General features: G+C 41.7%; 1 long non-coding RNA gene across 1 annotated transcript in view; it reads right to left on the reverse strand.

Annotated features, from left to right (window-relative positions):
* Positions 1 to 19,924, reverse strand: part of LOC134473620 (uncharacterized) — a 43,658-nt gene extending 23,734 nt beyond the window's left edge. Inside the window, exon 1 of the long non-coding RNA XR_010043971.1 lies at positions 19,670 to 19,924. This is a non-coding gene — a long non-coding RNA (uncharacterized LOC134473620). The remainder of the gene's footprint in view (positions 1 to 19,669) is intronic.
* Positions 19,925 to 20,156: the final 232 nt, after the last annotated feature.

Here is a 20,156-nt window from a genome sequence, read left to right on the forward strand (position 1 = left end):
ATTAATATAAGCACAGACAAAGATGCAGCAGGAGTCTTAGTTATTTTTTACTTGTTGCTGAGACAAAATACCTGATGCACCAAGTTGGGAAAGGAAAGGTTTATCTCTTACAGTTTTTGGAGGTTTCAGTCCATACTCAGTTGGCTCCACGGCAGGGTGGCATGGCAGGGGCTGCAGTTCATGGTGGCTGCAAACAGCAAGGCAGAAACCGGCAAAAGAGTAAGACAGGCCTTCTTCCTGCCATTATATTACATCCTGGCTCCACCCCTATGTGGGTGCAGCACTGACACCATCAATGCAAGTGCTAGAAAATGAACTAATCACAAATGCATAATGCAAACGCATGAGGCCTGGGAGCCACGGACAGAAACCATGACAAGGACCTAGAGGAACTCCAAGATTCCTGTAATTCTGAAATTTTAAGAGTGGAGGCATGGCCTCTCACTGCTTCCAGGGTGCCCTGGAATCTTTCCTCTTCCACACCTTTTCTTCCTTGGAGCCAAGCAAACAAGAACTGAATCTTCTGAAATCGTGAATCAAAATAAACTCACCCTTCTTGGAGTAAATATATAAATAAATAAAATTCCAGAATCATTGAGCCTCAATCTTCCATAATACACCTTTTAACTCAACAATTCCGAAATTCTATGATATTCCTCTCAAAAAGAGTTTTGAATAAATCTGTGGGCCTGGAGAGACAGGGTACCACAGAGAGGTGAATACTCCTGGGAACACTGATGTGCCCTGCTCATCTGCCCACTATCAGATGTGTATTAATGGTCCATAACAGACAGACATGATGCTGTGGGTAAAGCTTTCCATCCCTGGCATCTATCACAAGCAGTTTTCTTGCTACCCCAACTTCCTCTCACCTGGCCTCTTTCCTCCTTCACTCGTAATTCTCTGCCTATCATGCACCAGACACATGAACACTAGTGAGTGGTGGAGTTGAGTCCACAGCATAGACAAGGAAGCAAATCCAGGGAGCAGCTGCCTCCCTCTGTCCTTCCTTCTCCTCTTCCCTGTCTAAACACAGATGGTTCTGTAAGAGTCAACTCTGTCCTTGGGCATTGACCATGTACTGGGCATTATGCTTGGTACAGGAACTCAGGGATGAATAGGACCCCATTTTCATGTATTTGTTCATTGGGCTCCTTTGTATAGCGCAGTGTTTGTTGAATGCCTGTAGGGGAGATAGGCAACAGGAAAAGTAGGAGTGTAATCCTGCTTGTTACATAGCACAGTGGAGCTGTAACAGCACTGTGTGAGCACATAGTAGGTAAAAAGGTAATGCACAGACAGAGCAGTTGGCTCTGCTCTGAGTGGACAGGAAGGGCTTCTCAGAGGAGAGTATATATAGAGGGATTAAATAGCCTGATGTTCCTAATCAGATAAATCTATTCATGCAATAAGAGAGGCTCAGAGTCTAAAATCAAGACTTGGGCAATATTGGTTCCTCTGTGAGGCCCCCAGGGAGAGCCTGCTTCTTGCTTCTCTACCAGCTTGTAGTTTTCTTCTCCCTAGTCATGGGGATTGAACCAAGGGCCTTTGCGCTAACTACATCCCTGACTACATCTTTCTTATTTTAAAACAGAGTCTTGCTAAGGCATTAACTTGCACACACTAGTCTCAAATTTCTGATCTTTCTACCTCAGCCTCCCAGAGAATTGGAATTACAAGTGTGCACCACCATGCCCAGCTAAATTTCGGCTTCTTGATGGTAAGTTTTGCTGTTCTGCAGCCCAGGGGAGAAGAGTTAGTAATGGGTAAGCCAACGATATAAGGAACCAAAGGGACAAAGATAGGCAGAACAAGATTTGTTGGTCTCAGAGATGGTTAAATTTCTGTAGCAGTTGAACTGGGCTACAAGATGCCCAGATAGGTATTCAGGCAGACATAACTCTGGGCATATCTGCATCTTTTTGCATGACAACATGTAAATCAGCAGACTGCATGAAGGAGATTTCACTCTAACATCCAGTGTGTGAAAGGCCTGACTAGAACACAAAGCTTGACCCTCCTGATGTAAGAGAGAACTCCTGTTTCCCTGCTTGAGCTTTTCCCATTGTGGAACTTAACTGAAACACTGACTGAGGATTTTGTCTTGCAGGCTTCTGGACTGGAACTTATACTACTGAGGCTCTTGGATCTCCAGATTGCCTACTATAGAACTTGGAAACTCTCCTTATAATAAATCTTTTTCTATGTTGTATGTACATAGTTGTCCTGTGTTACTGCTTCACTGGAGAACGTGGTTTCATAAAGTAACACAGAATCAAAAAGAAAGAACAACAACAAAAAAAACCCACATGACTTTTAAAGATTGATAAACATTGCATCTGTCATTCCAATCAATCATCTCTTTTCTGATTCTGAAGCCATGCCACAGGTCATAGTGGTCATACCCTAACTGAAAATCATTTCATTCTAACTTCATCATATCTACAAGCACACTATTTCCAAAAAAACCCTCATATTTATGGGTACTGAAGGTTAAGATGTGTCCTTGGGGAAATAATTCCAATCAGAATGATGTGAGAGCAGGACTAGGTGAGAGCTGGGCTCAGAGTGGGGAGAAGCATCAGGGAATTGTAGAGAAGACATCCAGAGTGCAGGGACAAAGCCATGAATGGAGACAGGAAGAGCGGGCATAAGAGACATTGGAGGGCATGGAGAGTGATGCAATATGCAGTGCAAAAAGAGGAGGAATCTAGGACAGTCTCAAGATTCAGATGTGGTTCAAAGGTAGATGGAGGAGTGGTAACTAGGATTCATGGGAAGAGGAGCAGGTTTGGGAAAGAAAAGGTAAATGGGTGTAGCTAAGTGAATTGAAAGTGTCATGGGATCCCAGGTGAAAAAATACAGGAAAGAGATGAAAACAAGAGCCTCCAGTAAGACCAGGCTGGGTCTGTAGCCACGGAGCTTCTTGGTGGAGAGATGGCTACAGTCCATGGAGGCCACAGGGTAGATGGACTCACTGGGCAGTAAAGATAGAGTAAAGTCTTGGTAAGGGAATTCGGTCAAGTCCAAGATGTAAGGAAATGCCAAGGGATGTAGAAAGCAAGCAAAGTCTGCTATTGGTCTCAGAGAGAAAGAATAAAAATACAACACGAGTCCTTAAGACTCTGCTCGTTCGTTCTAGAGATGCTTTGGTTTGTGGAGAGGAGCATTCAGGGCATTCTCAGCACAGGAAGTATTTGCATCCTGGCTCTTTAGCTCTTCTTCCTGATGATAGACTCATTTCTCCCTCTCATATCACATTTGCCCCACTCCCATCTTTCTTCTAGCATGCTGCAGGTAGACACAGCCCACACCCCTGGGATGCCCAGTGGACAGAGATATAAGGGGATGCCATGTCCTTCCTCTCCCCCACCCACCCCTCAAACCGACCAATAGGCTGGGTCACAAAGCATCTGTGAATCCTCAGTGTGCCCCAGGAAGAGAGGCCACTCCCCTATGCCTGGTCATTGCCCCATCCAGAGCAGAGCTGGCAGGATGACTAAAACCAGCAAATTTTCTTCAGATGGTAATGCTTTGAAGTGACTTTTTCATGCCCTTTCCTTTACATTTTAATGGTACTCTAATGTTGAATTAAAATGGAATTCCTATGGAAATGTGCAATGTCTAAATCAATACTTGCTGATTAGTGTCAGGAGGATGAATATCAAAAGATAGAATAGTAATGGTGGGGCCCAAACCAGGGTGAACAAAGCCTCCATGTCCATTAACTGGAGCCTGACTAATGCTAAATTACAATAAAATATCTACGAAATTCTGGCCAGAGCCACATTAAAGCTACAAAATGCAGCCTAATTAGCAGTATGATGGCAAATACAGGAAGAATTCATTGTGCTTAAAGACATCTCAGAAGGAACAGGCTTTTACAAACCCTTCTTTTTTCCAATCCTAGAAGCTACAAGTATCTTAAATACCACTGAGCAACTGCTCATCCAGGTGCTGAGCTAAGTCAGGCTTCACATGGGCATCAGGGAATGAGTGACAGGCTCCTTAAGGTCACCCTACTGCTCAGGACATTTCTTCTTCCTCTCCAGAGTCAGATCTATCACTGTCTGCATCACAGTGTGGTGGTCAGGACCATACATTTTCAGGGCAGAACCTCTGGGCCTTTTACCACCCAAGTGATTTGAGGACGGTTACCAAATACCTCGGTTTCCCCATAAGGAAATCCGAAGAATATAATACCCAGTCATAGACCAGGTTTGATGATCAAACACAGTGGTACCTCGGTTCATTAATTTAATTCATTCCACACTTTTGACTGCAAACTGAATTGGACAAGAACTAGATAAAATGTCCCCATAAGGCAAACACTGAACCTAACTGTTGAATTTTATTTAGTGCACATTCAATTTGGTTTGCCACCAGAATCGTGGAAAGAATTAAGTTCGTGAACTGAGATACCACAGAACAGTATTAAATTAAAGGGCCTTCAAGAGTGTCTGCACTACATGGTATGCACAAGTGTGAGTGAGCCTCTTCTTTAAAAAAAAATTATGCCAGAGGCAGTAGGATCAAAAGGAAAACATTCAGACAAATCTGTCTTACAGTATCTCCCTGCTCAGACGTATACAAAAGCATGGTTGTCTATGGAAGCAGGAATTTTTTTTCTTGTTGATGTTGAGGGTGCAGCCAGGGCTACCTGCATGCTAGGCAAGCATTCTACTATTCAGCCACACTCCAGTCCCATGCAAGAACTCTTTTTGTTCAGCCTCACTTGTGTACAGATGAAGAAGCTGGGACCCAGGTAGGGAATGTGATTTCCTAAGGTCGCTAGGTGTTTCTGTTCTGCTTAAGCAATTACCAAGTGCCTCCTTTGCCTAGACTGTGTTCTAGTTACTAGTGGGTTATAGACTACAACCCTGAGCTGGTCCCTGTTCTTAAGGAGCTGATGATATTCCAAGAAAGACAAACATATTCTTTAAAAAAGTGGATATATTTGGGTGGAGCAGAGAGAGAGAAATAGAGGTTGACAGAGAGAGAGAGAGAGAGAGAGAGAGAGAGAGAGAGAGAGAGAGAGAGAGAGAGAGATTAAACAGTTAACATGATTACATGTAGGTGGAATAGTATAACATTGTGTCCTCATTTGAAAAGTGGATTTTGAAGGGCTAAAATGGAAGGAAGGATTTAAAAATGGAGCTGGTTTCAGTGAGGTGAGTAAGAGCTCACAGTTATTCAAAGGAGGGCAGGAGTAGAGCAAAGTGATGGACAGATTTAAAAGGCAAAGTCCACTGGTTTTGGTAATTGGTTAGATGAGCAAGGTAGAAGAGAAAAAAGAGCATTGGATAATATCAAGTTTCTCATAAGTGTGACAAGATGCAAAGCAGTGAGAATATAGTGTGAAAATAAACAGAAGAAAGAGAAGGATGGTTGAAGGTAATTGGTCACAACCGTTACTCAGTTGGAAGACAAGTGTGCTGTTAGGGCTGGAGGCAGGAACATGCTGGTCCTTAGGACAGGCACAGGACACTTAAAACAATGAGTTATTATGACAATTCAGATAACATTTATAGGAAAAATAGCAAGGCTTTATTCCTGAGAACCATGTATTTAAGAAGGTAGCTGTGAAGGTTTTCCATGAGGAGGTCAACAATACCTCACTCTAGATACGCAAGCAGAACTGAAAGACTAATTATCGATACCACGGTGAGGACTTTGTTTTCCCTGCATTACATGCAGAAGGGCTGTATGATAACACAAGACCTAAAGAGCATCCATTTGGTAAATCAGAGCCTGTTGCAATGCATTAGAGAGGTAGAAGTGGACTCATGAGGGAGGCTGGACTGACATGTTTGAAGGGTGACTAGGTTGTAAAGTAGTCAAGATGATGAGTATTGATGTCTACTCCAGGAACACGAGCAATTGTTTTGTTTTGCTTTGTTTTTTTGTTTGGAGAGAAGCAAGCTATAATTTAGAAGAGGATATAATATCAAAAGTGATTTTACGAGGAAAGTGGAGACTTAGTAAGGCAAGTCTACATGCAGAGAGCAGAGAGCCAGAAGAGTTTTAGAGGTTGAGGATATAGCAAAGTAAGGGGGTGTAGCTGGAGCTACAAGGGTAATAGACTGGAAAATGAACTCAGTCTCCTCTGACCCCCAAGGTAAAAAACTGTGAGTAAAGAGTATATTTTTAAGGAGGGTGTTGCTGAAGAGGAATGGAAGTTGTGCTTTATCTTTTTGCCTCATTCTTTAAGGAAATAGGGTCAAATTTATGGGGAGGTGGCAAGGACAGACTTGAAAATTCCTTGGGTATAAAATTATCACCAAGAAATGCAGTCTGTTTGAGGCGAACATGAGCTGGTTTGAGCCTCTTAGAAGATGATGGCTCTGTTGCAGTTTATCCTCTGCCTTGGTGATATTTTCATAGCACTGGTTTCTAGCTCTCATCAGATTGCAAAACAAGTCATTCCATATCTGCATAGCTTAGGACAAATTCCCAGAATTGCTGTTGCTTGGCTCATTGTTTGAACTTCAGTCTATCTCAAGTAAGGATATTTTCAACCCTGTCTGTAATACAGATATTAAATCTGACAGACAGGGCTCCTCTCTTGTGTCTGTGTACACAGGCAAAGCAAGTAGGCCATTCCACCTATCTGCTGCCCTCAAATCTATAAAAAAAATTCAACTTTCTTCACATCAGCCTTTTCTTGTTACTTTCTTTGCACTAGTTCCTGTTTTGCCTGTCAATGATCTGGAAGATCTGTGTGCTTCAGGCTCCAATTCCCAACAGTTGATGTCTTAGAAGCAACCACAGAGAGTGAAAGATTCAAGATTCATTTGGAAGCAGAAAACAGAAATTAGTGAAACTTTCTCAAGTCTGATAGTCAGCTACTGGCCTGCTTTCTTCTTTGTGGGTTGAGATTTGAGGACTCAACATTTTCAGGCAAGACAGAAATGATGATGATTAAGTCAAGGAGTTTTTGCTGGGTGAGAAGACCATGGGAAAGAGTTAGTGAATCTCAAGGAAGCACTGTGATTTGACATTTTCTGGTTGGTGGATACACCAAGGATCTGAATAAGAGGGCCATCTGAGCCTGCTGTCGGGTATAGTAAGTCTCCAAGTTCATCCCAGGAGATATTATTCATAAGCTGGATGCATTCTTAAGCCCAGTTGCATCATTCTTACCTGCTTTTAACACAAATACACAACTTAAAGCATAAAAAACTAAACATACAGACATAAATATTATAAATAAACTATTTTTATTTTTACAGTTACCTTAAAATGCATAGTATTTCCACTTTCATTTCCATGGTTACCACTTTTTACACTTTCTAGCAGTCCCCTGCACATCACCTCTGCGTTTGCTCTTGCTTCCAGCTGTCCTGGACTTTGACTGGGCACCATATTAGTGTACAGTACACACAGCAGCACAACTGCAACAATATTTGCAGACATAAGAGCTACTTTTGTAATTTGTTCATGTCTACAAATGTTCGCAAAATGAGGTCCATTTGTTCTCTGTGAAGGTTTGCAACCTGAATGTTTGTAAGTCAGGAAATTACTGTACAAGTCTTCGTATTTGTCTACTCTATTTCAGTCATCACATTAGTGGAATCAGGGGTTTTCTTGGTGTCACTGTATGGTACTTCCTTGTATTTGTGTCTGCTGCTTCAATAATACAATAGCTTAGACTGGTGATGAATTAGATCTTTTAGAATTTTCAGAAACAAAAACCATCTGTTGTGCCATAGATTTGCTACCAATGGCTTAAAACTTGCATTGAATTTGTAAACTTAAAGTACTTCTTTAAAAAAGACTCAGGGGGCAACATATCAAAAAATACATAGTGAAGATGAACTACGTCTCAAATTCTTTTTCTTTTTTATTCACAGTCCTGAAACATAGTGGGCTAAAATAACAACAATTTAACTTGTTCATCATTGCATAGATCTGTGTTTGGGGTGAGACTCAGCAGGACTGACTCAACTTGCCTCACTTAGGTTTTACCAGGATTAGAAGCCCCATGACATCCTTAATTACTTATATGGCTGTTTGATGTTGGCAGTGTTTGGGGATAGACACCTCAGTGCTCTTCGACTTGGTCTCTCTTTCTAGCTATTGTAGGCAGCAAGATTTTCAAGCAAAACAATTTAATACAGGACACAAAATTTATAGACTTATTTTATAATAATCGATCAAAAAGTCAACCACAAAAAAGGAGCAGGAAAACTGTCCACACACTAAAGACCCAAAGAGTCCAACTTAGAGCATGGATCCTATGGCAATGTTCTGTATGAGTCCTGCTGAATACCTAGATCCCATGACAATGCCCCCTATAAGTTTAACTGGTGCCCTAGAGCCCACGGCAATGACTCATGCAAGTCTGTTTCACAGAGCTTTTCTGGGAAGATCAAAGGTCAGCAGTGGAAGCTAGAAAATCTGAATCAGGGGGATGAAGGATCTGTGCCAGCAGGCTGAGGGATCTGCACTGGAGCCAAGAAGCGATGCTCAACATTAGGACCAAAGCTCTGAGAAGTACCACAGCCATCCTCAACAACAATCATGTCCCAAGATCCTCTGACGATGAGTATCATATCAGGCAGCCAGTGTGACAGACTTCTGCTGGAGATCGAATAGTACTCTGGAGTCAGAATGCTCAAGTAAGGAACACAACTCCCCCAAAGTGAACTGCAGCCATTCTCAGCAACAAGGTTACAAGCTCCTCTGATGAAAAGAGCCAAGTTTATATAAGAAATAAAGCTCAACAAGTTCCTCCAAGAGAACCAACAACACCTTCCTCTCCAGTTTTCCTTTTTAATTATTGGTAACAATCCTTAGATGGGCCATCCACACTCAGCGCCACACTGATTCAGTTCACAAGGTGTTCCATATTGACCACCAGTTGTCAATCCACCACATCAGCACAGAAGTGAAAGTTGCTATATCTCAGGACCAGAATTCTCGCAGCATATTTCCACCACTTGGCCACAGCAACAACTAGACGGGGCCTGATTCAAGAAGAAAGAGACTTTACTTCCTGATGGAAACTCAGTTTCAAAATAGACCACCTCATGATCTCTAACAGGTCCAAATGTGAATGAGACTGTAGACTCATGAGTACATGGACAGGACAGCCTCTCAACCACACATACAATATACAATACAAGACAAGAGGGCTTCATTCACAAAGGAGAGTTTGGTAAAACAAAAATAATCACTGTTATGGTTTAGATAAATAATTTTCTCTGAAAGACTCATGTGTTTAGAGGTAAAGCTTCTGGAAGGTAATTAGACTGTGGTGGTACCATGCTCATCGTGTATAAAGTGATTGAGGTGAGTTCAGAGTTAAATGTACTTTTAGGAGGACCCTGGTCAAAGGTGGTGGGTCACTTCCCTGACTTGGAAGATGGTATTCTTGGCCCCAGCTGCACCCTTTATCTTCTGTTTCCTGGCTACTATGGATTAAGCAATTCTCCTGTACTAGGCACTTCCACTATGCTGCTCCTGTCTCTGAAACTGTAAGCCAAAACAGACCTCTCTTCCTTTGAATTATGAGTGCCAGGTATTTCATTCCAGCAATAGAAAAGTAATACACAGATCAAGTAAAATTTTGAAATCCTGGCACATGTTACCAATTCACCTGACTCCAATGTGAAAGAATGTTCCTTTGTTAAAGTCCAGTTCTGTTTTTGGAAGTGGTTCCCAAGTCTATCATTTTCCTCACATCTTAACTCTATTTTATGGACTTCAGTCTTTTAAAATTCCTCCATTTTCTATTTAAAAATGGATTGTACTTCCACCTGAGAAGCTTTATTAGCCTCCTTTCTTCCCAAAGAAAGTCAGGGGTCTATGAAATCTTTTTATTTTTAATTGCCTCTGCCCTAAAATCAAGTGAGTACTTATTTCTTCAATACACTTCCCTTAAAAACTTTATAGGTTGCCTATGTTTATGTTGGAATTTCTTCTATTCTACCATGTACATTGTTTCCAGCTAACAGTACAATTCCTCTAACTTCCAGAACACACTCTTCAGCCTTCCTCTAATTTCACATGGACTTTTTTTCCCCAATTTTTGGTTTTGATTAGTACACACTTCATTTTAAAAAGCTCACATTTCTCATGGGTGTCAGTACATGTGCATATCACATCTCAATTCTTTTGCAGCTTCTTCCTCTCCTGTGATAGTTAATTGTGGTGTCAACTTGAATAAAAAATATCTAACAAATTAGATTAGCACAGTTTTGAGTTTGGAGCCACTCAAGTCTGTGCCATCACCTTTGGGTGTTCATTCCAAGCTTTCAGACACAATCTTTAGCCTTCCAATGCAGATCCTTCAGCTTACCAAATGGGCTCACAGGGAATTCTGCACTGAGCTCCAAACCAACTTTTGACTAGATCCTCCAGCTTTCCAAGTGTGTAGATGGCCCTTTGCATTTTTCCACCCCTGCTCTACAGACAGCCATCGTAAGCCTGCCTTGTAAATCCTTATATATCATATCTAGTGAACTCTTCTCTTCTTCTATCTCTTGGTTCTCTTAATATTTACCCCTCCTATTTCTATTATATGTCTTTGATGTTGCTATTTTTTATATTTTGGGTTTAGTATATAAGAGAAACAATGCACTATTTAACCTCGTACATTTGGTTTACATTACTTATCATTATGTACTCAAGGTGCATTTATTTTCCTACAAATTGTTAGGTTAAAGAAGACCTGTGGCAAAATCAACAAGACAACCAGTGGTGAGAAAAATGTAAAGTGAAGGTTTCTTGCCTTCCAAAGCTGTATACCTGGGTCAAGATTCTAGCAGTTGACATGGTAGAGAGGCTTGGAGTTTTATACATGGGGCTCCAGTCTTGCAGACATGAGTGAGTAAGGGTGATTAGGCAGAAAGGGATATGCAATATATACTGATAGGTTAAGTTCCATTTATTTAAATTGCTATTTCTCTGAAATGTTGTCCCTTGTTAAGGTTGAGTTAAATTCTACTTCCCTAAGTTAGATTTTTCTCTCTTAGTGACGCTTCTTCTGCACAGAAGGGATTTGGGGCAACAATGGATCATGAGATATTTGATGAGATGAATCCAGAGAAGGGGAGTCAGGAAATAAAATACCTTAAAGTTTCCAGTTTCAGTCGTGTCTCCTAGAGGGACTGTTCCTTCTTACTATGTGAGGAGACAGGGACGCACCTGCAGTGGATAAGGACTTCCTAAGTGCACCCTCCCACCTTTTTTGTGCTTCTTGATAGGTCCATATGTTTCATTAAGGTAAATCCATGGTTACTATTAGCTCTAAACTCTTTCTTTCTGATTTTGTGTTTCTGTGATCTGGAAATTCTTAACAGAGGGTAATTTTCCGCCAAAGAATTTTTACCAGGGTCTAGACACACTTACTGTTGTCACAAAATGTAGAGGGTGATGAGGGTGGCGTATGCCTCGCATAAGTTCAGGCCAGGTGCCACCAAACATCCTGCAAGGACCAGGGCAGGGTTCACAGCAAAGAATGTTCTGGCACCAAATGTCCACAGTGCTGAGCTTGAGAAATTGCACCTGTTCATATTCATTTTTTGCTGATTAATGATTGAATTCTTAGCACATAGTCTTATTTTATCTTCAAATGATACAATGCATCATTGCTCCTTAGTTATTATTCATAATTGTCATGTATATAATTTTAGTGATTTCTCTGTTGCTTTTATCTCTTCACCCATTTTATGCTCTCTTCAAATATTTTATGCTCTAGAATACAGAACTGAAGTGCTTATTCTATACTTATTTTAGAATATTTTTGAATAAAATCCAAAAATTAAGTCATGTCTTTGTAGACCCCAAATATAGAGCATCAGTGTTTCAGTATTGATTTCAAATGAGTTTTGCTTTGTTGTGCAACAAAGATGTGAGATTCTTTAAAAAAACAAACCTCCTGCTTCCATGTAGAGTAACATAGCTGCTAAGAGATTTGCCAGACCTTTACTGACAGCATACTTCACATTGCTGCATAGTGATGGTCAGTTTGCAAGAGGTCATAGTGAGACACTGAAGTGAATATCCTATGTCTTTGCAAGACGGCCTTAAAGAGCCAGGAGGCCTGATTTGATAGAGGTAGAAAATATCAGGAGACAACTGAGCATGGCTGAGAGGAGATACCATGAAAATCCTAAAAAAAAAAAAGACACACAGTCCCTCTGGATTGGATAAGAATGTGAACCCCATCCTCCCTCCCCCTGCATCTAGCACTCTACTAACATAACCATCCAGAAGATGTGAGTTGTTAACACTATGCAAATGTTCCAAAGGACAAAACAGCATTTCTGGCAACTTTTCCACATATTCAGACTTTCATTTGCTTTTCTTTTTTATCTTTTTCAAAACAGTGACCAGATACTTCTAGCAGCTTCTGTTTATTGGTGTTATGGAAGAAATGTACTAGTACATATAATCCTAAGGAGAGAACAGTCAAAAAAATAATTCTATTTGGCTTAGGAATGCACCTGATATAGAGTGAAAGGATCTTTTCAGAGTCACAGGACATAAGCTAAGTCGTGGTTAGTCACTAAGTGAGGATTATTAAAAACTGAAGAATCTTGGAAACTTTTCTGTTTCTCCTATAAAATGAGAATAATAATGTTTTATGTATTGGATTTCCCTGGTTCAAATGAGATAATACATGGAAGTTCTTTATAAGCTGTAAAATACTATACAAATACATGAGCTTATTTTACCATTGTTAAGTTTCAATTGGAGCCCTGGTCCATCTGGCATGTGCAGAATTTGCTTTAAATTATAACCCTATGAAGACCAGGAAAGTCATTGACTTCTTTAATCTTACCCTGCTTATGAGTCCCTGGACCAATCCATTGGAAAGGCAGAAATCACCCTCATCATTAACTCACTGTCTGAGGAGCTCATACCTCAAAACCACATCTTAGAGGGGGCTGGCATGTTCTAATTAAGTGTTCTAGTATAAGAGGGAGGCCCAAGCCTCCTCTTGCTACTCTTTCTGGGCCAAAAGCTGCAGCTTGTAAGAAGAGTAAATAAGTAACCACTGGCTCTCTAGCACTCACGCTATGTTAGAAAGTAAGATTCCAGGAGATAAATTGTAATGTGAGTAATAAAAGGCCCACTGTTTTCCCTCTAAAATGGAGGAATTGCTTTGTGTTGCATGCTAGGTTGAGAGGGAACCAATGTTAGCCCTCAGGAATCACATAATAGTAAAACAGCATTATTTTTATTATGCTATCCATATAATAACATGTTTCCTAGCAGCCCTTTCAGCTTATATCACTTGGATTTTAATGACTCCCAGTGAGCTGGAAATTCCAAGAAACCAATTCTGCTCTGTGAGACCCCAAACAGAATGCAATGGCCTTCCTGTGACTCCTCCCTGCCAGCCAGTCTCACAATACAGTGTCCCAGGCAGCCTCACCTATTGGGCTCGGGATGACAAGGGAAGAGTAATGTCTTCAACATCCCAGCCATGTGTGGGATTCCTCTGGCTCTAAGATGGCACTTATCACATAGCATAGGGAGGCCCTGCAGTCTGCCCTGGCATGTATGCTATGCATGGCACAGATGCCCAGGCTTAGCATGAGAGAGGTAGAGTGAGAAACGGGTGAGGTCAGGAACCAGGAATGACTGCAGGACTTAATAGGTCTGGTCTATAAGTTCAAACCAGACTGCAGACAGATTGGTTTCAAAGCAAATCAGAGAAGAGACACCATTCAGGTAGGAGGGCCTGCAGTCTAGTTAGGTGAGTTCTCTTAACACTGTCTCATAGGACTGGCCAAGGCCCCCTATTGGCAGTCTGCAGCTGGCCCACACAGTAGGTTCTCTGAACAGAATTGGGAAGCGATAGCTCTCATTTATCTTATCCTCTGGGTCTAGCAATGGCTTGATACAGTCTTTGTGCACAGTGACTGCTGAATGAGTACACGAAACAGAATCACAGGCTTAAGCTCTGCCTTCTCCTCTTGCTTTTTCCCAACTCAGATGCACTAGTAAGCATGTCTAAATCAGTCTAAGAATATTTACAGCAATTCTTTTATGCCCATATTAGAGAAAAATTCTCCAAACTATTATTTTCTCCCTCCTTTATTTGTGCTACTTTATTACATCTATATTTAAGTAGGACATTCATTACACTGAATTGTAAGTTTTAAAAATATGTTTGTCATTCCAGTTACATATACAACATATAATGGCAGAAGCCGTGTCATATGTATCTTGGTGCCCCCCACCTGACACAATCCCCCTTTCAAGGTTGATGGTAAGCAGATGAACATGAGGACACGGTTCAGCAGCAGTCTCTGTGAACCCAGGCTTCTCATCAGCCCTCTGCCCAGGATCTTGCTGGAGCGCAGAGATGGGTCTGTTGCTCTGTAAGCTCCTCTCTCTTTTTCGGGGGACCCACATGGCTTGCCTCACTTTCACTGCCAGGGGAATCATCAAGAATAGCTTGGCATGAGAAAGTAAACATGTGCTTCTAGGAACTGAAAGTCTTCAATTATTCCTCAGCTGTCACAGAATCACAAACTGTAACTCCTGAAGCTAGATAAGACCCTTGCACAGTCATCAAATCCAGAGTGCCACCTTTGGGAAAGTGAGCCAGGTTTAGGGCCATTGCAACATTGTGAAACCTCCAAATTCATAGTGTTTTTGATAGCCCCACATGAATGTGTTTGTGTGTATGTGTGTGTGTGTATGTGTGTGTGTGTGTGTGTGTGTGTGTGTGTAAGTATGAGCAAAAGCACATAAACAGATGTGTTTTCAGGCTGCAGCTGTCCCAACAGATATGAGCACACACATGTTTGGAGATTCTAATAAAAAAAACTGAACCAGACTATTATGATGAAGGCTTTCAGAATTAAATAAGTACAGACACAAGCCAGTTGGCTTCCATTTCATAATGGAAAGAAGCCAGACAGAGAACTCTATTTGCTAATGACAACAAAAGGCAGTGTGACACTATACTGAATGTCTCTCTAGCTTCTGCTTCTCCTTTTCAAAGAGAAAGAAGCCACTCACTCTTGGGAAATAGCTGCAAGGAAAGATGAAGTAGAAGAAGAGGACAGAGTTCCAAGAAAACACTCAGTCACTGGGTTGCTTTAGGCAAGTCACTCCCCCTCTCTGGGTCTTAGTAAAATAAGAGCATGAAGCTGATGAAAGCACGGGCCCATCTCTCCTCTTACAGTCGACTCTCTTCCACATAGATCACTATTACCTCACTCAATACCCAGAAATTGCTGGAGAGGCATCCAAGATACACTGAGCGATTTGCCATATAAATGTTTAGGGCCTGATTTACCAACTCCCCCAGCCTTCCTACTCCCTTGTCCTTCTTGGAAGGGGGGTAGTGGTGACCGAGGTGGGGAGCCAGACCATCAGGAGTTTTCCTGAGGCCAAGGAAACAATTGACTTTCAGATTTCTCTCTCTTAAAAAGCATCCGAAAGGCTCAAGGTGTGCAGATCTTGGGGGTGAAATAATATAAATGGATTCTGTTACTTTAATAATAAATATATTTGATTCATTGAGTAAATTGACTAAAGACTGTGTTTATCAATAAGGTGACAGAACTACATACAGACCAACAATAGGAAATTTCAGCTATTAGCTATTGGAGATTTCTTAATGAAATGCCTTACTCTATAGAGGATAAAATTTCAACTCAAATAATGCAAAGTGATTTGCTCAAGGCTATGTGACTGAGTGGTAGGGACTGAATCAAGACACAGTGCCCAGTGCCACATTTGATCAGTCACCGTGGAAGCTGCTAAGTGTGACTGAGAAGTTAAGTGGTGGGTAAGTGTCTGCTTTCCTTTCTAAATGTCCCCAGTGTCCTATGTTACACAAACAACCATAGAGCTGAATAAGGAGGTTGATAAAAGGAGCAAACACTTTCCCTAGCTTCTTGCTTCTCATCGATCCTCTTTATGCTCTAGGTGACAGAAGGGTATTGACTACTATATCTCAGACCAGCCACCTAAATGCAGAAAGACAGAGAGGCATATTCAAGGTCAGGTCAGCAATACCTTTCAGGGATTGTCGCCTGACTGTGTACAAAGCCCATCCATCACCCTCGTGACAGTCTCAAAGAACAAGAGTGACATGGGGAAAAGGCAATTCAGAAGGAAGAGGCCTTGTAACCAATTGGCTCTATATACATTCAGTAAGTGGGAGTGCTTAGAAGAGCCAAATTCTACACGGGTGAGAAGAAATCAACCTGCACGACAGATTCATTTAAACTGAGCCCACTGGTGGGCCTGATGTAAGCTAGAAATTCGGTAGTTGAGGCACAAATTGAGTTATTAAAAGGGCAGTTGTGTCAGTGGTCTGTTATGTGGGGCATTCCATAGACATCTGTCTGAAGCACCCATTAATCAGGCCACAAAACACATACGTGGTGACCTGTGAATGCTGTTTTACAGCACACATAGACTGCTATTGCTTGAAATGTTCTTGGTACCACAAATCTCAGTCTCTCTGATACTTCTTTCGTCTTCTTAAAATTCCATTTTGACACATTTCCACATGTTTTCTACACTCAGCCCAAACCTTTGTTGTTTATAAGCTATCAACTCATATGTTGTACACCTTGACTTCCTGCAAGTTATGTAGCCTGATTTCATGGCAAGCACAATGTACAGAGACAGACCAGTGGCACTGAACTTTGAACCAAGAAAATTTACTTACAAATAAAGAAAACTCAGGGTAACAAGTGAGACAATATGGAGATGGGTTTCATTGGTTAAAGAATCAATTGCAAGTTCTTCCTGAGATTATTTGTGCCAAGCAAGTTTCCATTACTAAAACAAATGCTTAATTACTTGGGTGTATGTAGAGGTTCGTATATGCTAATGTAGAAAAGCTGGGAGTCTGATATGAGAATCATAGAATCACTCAGGAACTCCCTAAATTCAAGGCAAGCTTAATAAAACTGTCATATATTTAAAATATATACAATAACATTTAGAGGCCCTTTTGTGTATTTCTTGTGCAAGTATATTAGACCATATTTTTAAGGAACTTATATATGTGCCATTCTGTTTTAAAAATTTTTATTTATTCCATTTTATTGTCACAATCACACTATGAGGCGTATATTATCATACCATCACATTAAAATGCAGAAACTGAAGCACCTGCTATTAAGCAATTTGTACAAGACCACAAAGGTAGGAAAAGACAGATCAGAATTCAGAGCCATGCCCCCAGGGTATGATTCACATCTGGAAAAAGCCATGTATTATTCTCATCAGGACAAGAGAAAAGTTACTTTAGCAAGCCCATATGGTCAAATAGGGGTAGGACTGGGGCTGTGAGGTCCAGCTTCTGTCCACAGCTGGTCTTCTAGAACCCTCGGCAGGTGGCAGGAGGGTTCCTTTCTCTATAATAGGGGCCTTCAAGTCAAATCTGCCCGCAGCAAGGGAGTCTCCTGGGATTGTCCCAGCCAAGCAGGGAGTCACCCTCTGGCCATTTGTTAGAGTAGACGAGGAAGAAACAAAGAGCAATGGTGGAGAAAATCATGCTACCTTTTGTCTCTAGGAGACAGCTGGCAAAGCGCTGACCTTTAAAGACTTCAAAGAAGTCTATGGAAAAGTCTATGCCCATCACACATAGACTCTGCTGTTGGAGACTGGAAAATGTTGATTGCTGCTCTTTAGCTCTGCCTGGTTATGCTGTGGATCATGGCCAGAACCATTATTTGTTTAGTTCAAGCTTATGCCAGATCCCATGCTAATCTCCATGTACTTTCAAGCATTGTAATGCTCTATTATCTTTTTCCCAAGAGAAAAGATGATGGACCTGAGAGGGGAAGTGACTTTCCCAGGGTCACCTAGCTAATGATTGGCCAGGCCAGGTCTCATTGCTCCATGTTGCCTCTCAAAGCTCAAGTCCAACATAGAACTTCTGTCCTGCCTCCCTCACCTCTTGTACTCTGTCTTCCCTCTTGCAAGCATGGTGCTTCCATCTTTCCAGTTGTTCAGGATGCGAGCCTTGGAATCACTTTGGTTTTTTTCTTTTTCTTACACTTCACATCCAATCTGGCATGACATTTCCAGACACTGATATGCCTCAACTCTTCCACTGCCACCTCCCTGATCAAAGTCTCCACACTCGTTTCCTGGAGTAAATGTCTAGTAAGAGTTTCTGCATCTACCATTCCTTCTCAGCAAAGTGGCCCACCAAGTGGTACTGTCAAAATAGAAGTCAGATCAAAATCTCACCTTGCTATTTTCCCAGAGGAAAAGTTAAGGTCCTGATAATGATTCAAAAGGCCAAGAGGCCACCTACTCCAAGACCTCTGGCCTCTCCTGCCTCATCTCTGTCCACCTCACACCATCACATAAATCATCTTACTATTACTCCAACATGTCAGGATGCTGCTGCTTAGGAAATTGGCACCTCTGTTCCCTTGGCCTGTAATGTTCTCACCCATCATATCTGCAAAGTTCAGCCCCAACATCCTACAAGTTTTTACTCAAATACCATGCTTTTGGGAAGGCTTACCTTAACTGCTTCTAATTAAAATTGCCCCCTTCTTCTGTTAGCCTGCATTTCCTCCACCACAGAGCACTCAGAATCACCTAACTCACTGGGCATCTCATTGCTTATCTCGCTGTTCAGACAATGAACACCCTACTAGGGACACATCCAACAGAATGGAAGTTACATAGTGGGAGGGGCTTTGTCCTTGATTGACTGATGCATTCTCAGCATCTAAGAAAATTCCTGATACATTGTCAGCCCAACACAAGAAAGAATAAGGGAGTATAAGTCAAATGAATGAATGAATGGAGAATGTCCTTTTTTTTTTTTTACCCCAGGGAGACAAGAAATGGAAATCCATGCCCATATGTAGGGAGGTGTCTTTGGACAGAGTCCTCCCTAGCACTGAATGCTCAAGCCCACTCTTTCCTCCTTCTCAGTACTCCTCCTCAAACTCACCCTAGGCCTGGGCAGTCTGAGATAGGAAAACAAGATGGCGGTTCTGTGCATGATGTAGAAGGATCCTGAGCCTGAGAAGGAAGCAAAATGAGTCATAATGGTGCCATCTCTCTTCTGGTCATGGATTCCAATGTCCTCCCATGTCCTCCAGTGTCAGACAGCATGGATTTCTTTAAGCTTCTTAAATCTGAATCAGAAAGCAGAGCCAGGCCAAGCTGCCAACCTTAGCATATGCAAATCTCTGCTCAAGTGCCAATCAGTATCTTAAAAGTAATTTTAAGATTAATATTGATTTTATTACTTTGATGAATATATTTAAAGTAAGAATATTTATATCCTGCCTAAAATTTATAGAGGGCTCCCAGTTGAGCTCTGTGATATGCCCTCTATAAATCTATGAGGACCTCTCTCTGATAAGCAGCCCCTGCAGTGTCAGCTCTGGATTTGGTAGTGGCCATTTTTGCTGTAAACTACTGGGACATGACTAACACTCTTGGCAACTTTATGGAAGCATGAAAATTCCTCCTAAGCACTGCTTTCCAAAGTGCCTTCTACATAGTTTGTAGATCAACTTTACGATTCTCCTGAGGACAGTCCAGATTTGGTCACCCTTCCCCTGAGAAGATAGGAGAGAGAGAGCAAAAAGATGGGTACATTATCCTTATGAGTTCTGAAACTGCTGCCAAGAGAGGCAGCTGTGGAAGAACAGCAGGAGTCCTGGACCTGGAGCCAGGAGGCCTCCACGGTCAGAGTCTTACTTACTGTATGTCTCCAGGTAGTCACTTCTCTGAATCTTGGCTCATTGCTCTAGGAAGAAAGTTTATAGCATCTTTCAGCTTCAAAAGATCATGCAAAAGTTCTCTGAAACTTCATGCTTGTATTCCACAGGTGGACAGAAGAGAGGGGAAGGATCACTGGATCATTGAGAGGGGAAGGAAGATGTGAGTGGAATCTGTCCCAGCCTGCCACTTGAGGCTGTTTGGCGGTCTGAGTTTTGAGGGCACCTCCTTCTTGGTGACCAAGGCTGCACTGGTTCTATCAGTCCTGGTCACTAGGTTCTTTTATGACAAAGGCCACTCAGAATTTATACCTTTTTGATGATTCAGTTGGAGTCACCCAGCCACAGCCCAAGGCAGGGCTTGGCTTTGTTTGAGTGATATCCCTCATTTAATTATCAGCTTCCCTAGGGGCAGGAGAGTTGATGTTGTTTGGCCTTGGCAAGGAGAACAACGCAGCACATATTTATAGC

Source organism: Cavia porcellus, unplaced genomic scaffold (assembly GCF_034190915.1).
Source record: "Cavia porcellus strain 051 isolate PalLab524CR breed Dunkin Hartley unplaced genomic scaffold, mCavPor4.1 scaffold_27, whole genome shotgun sequence".
NCBI lineage: Eukaryota > Metazoa > Chordata > Mammalia > Rodentia > Caviidae > Cavia > Cavia porcellus.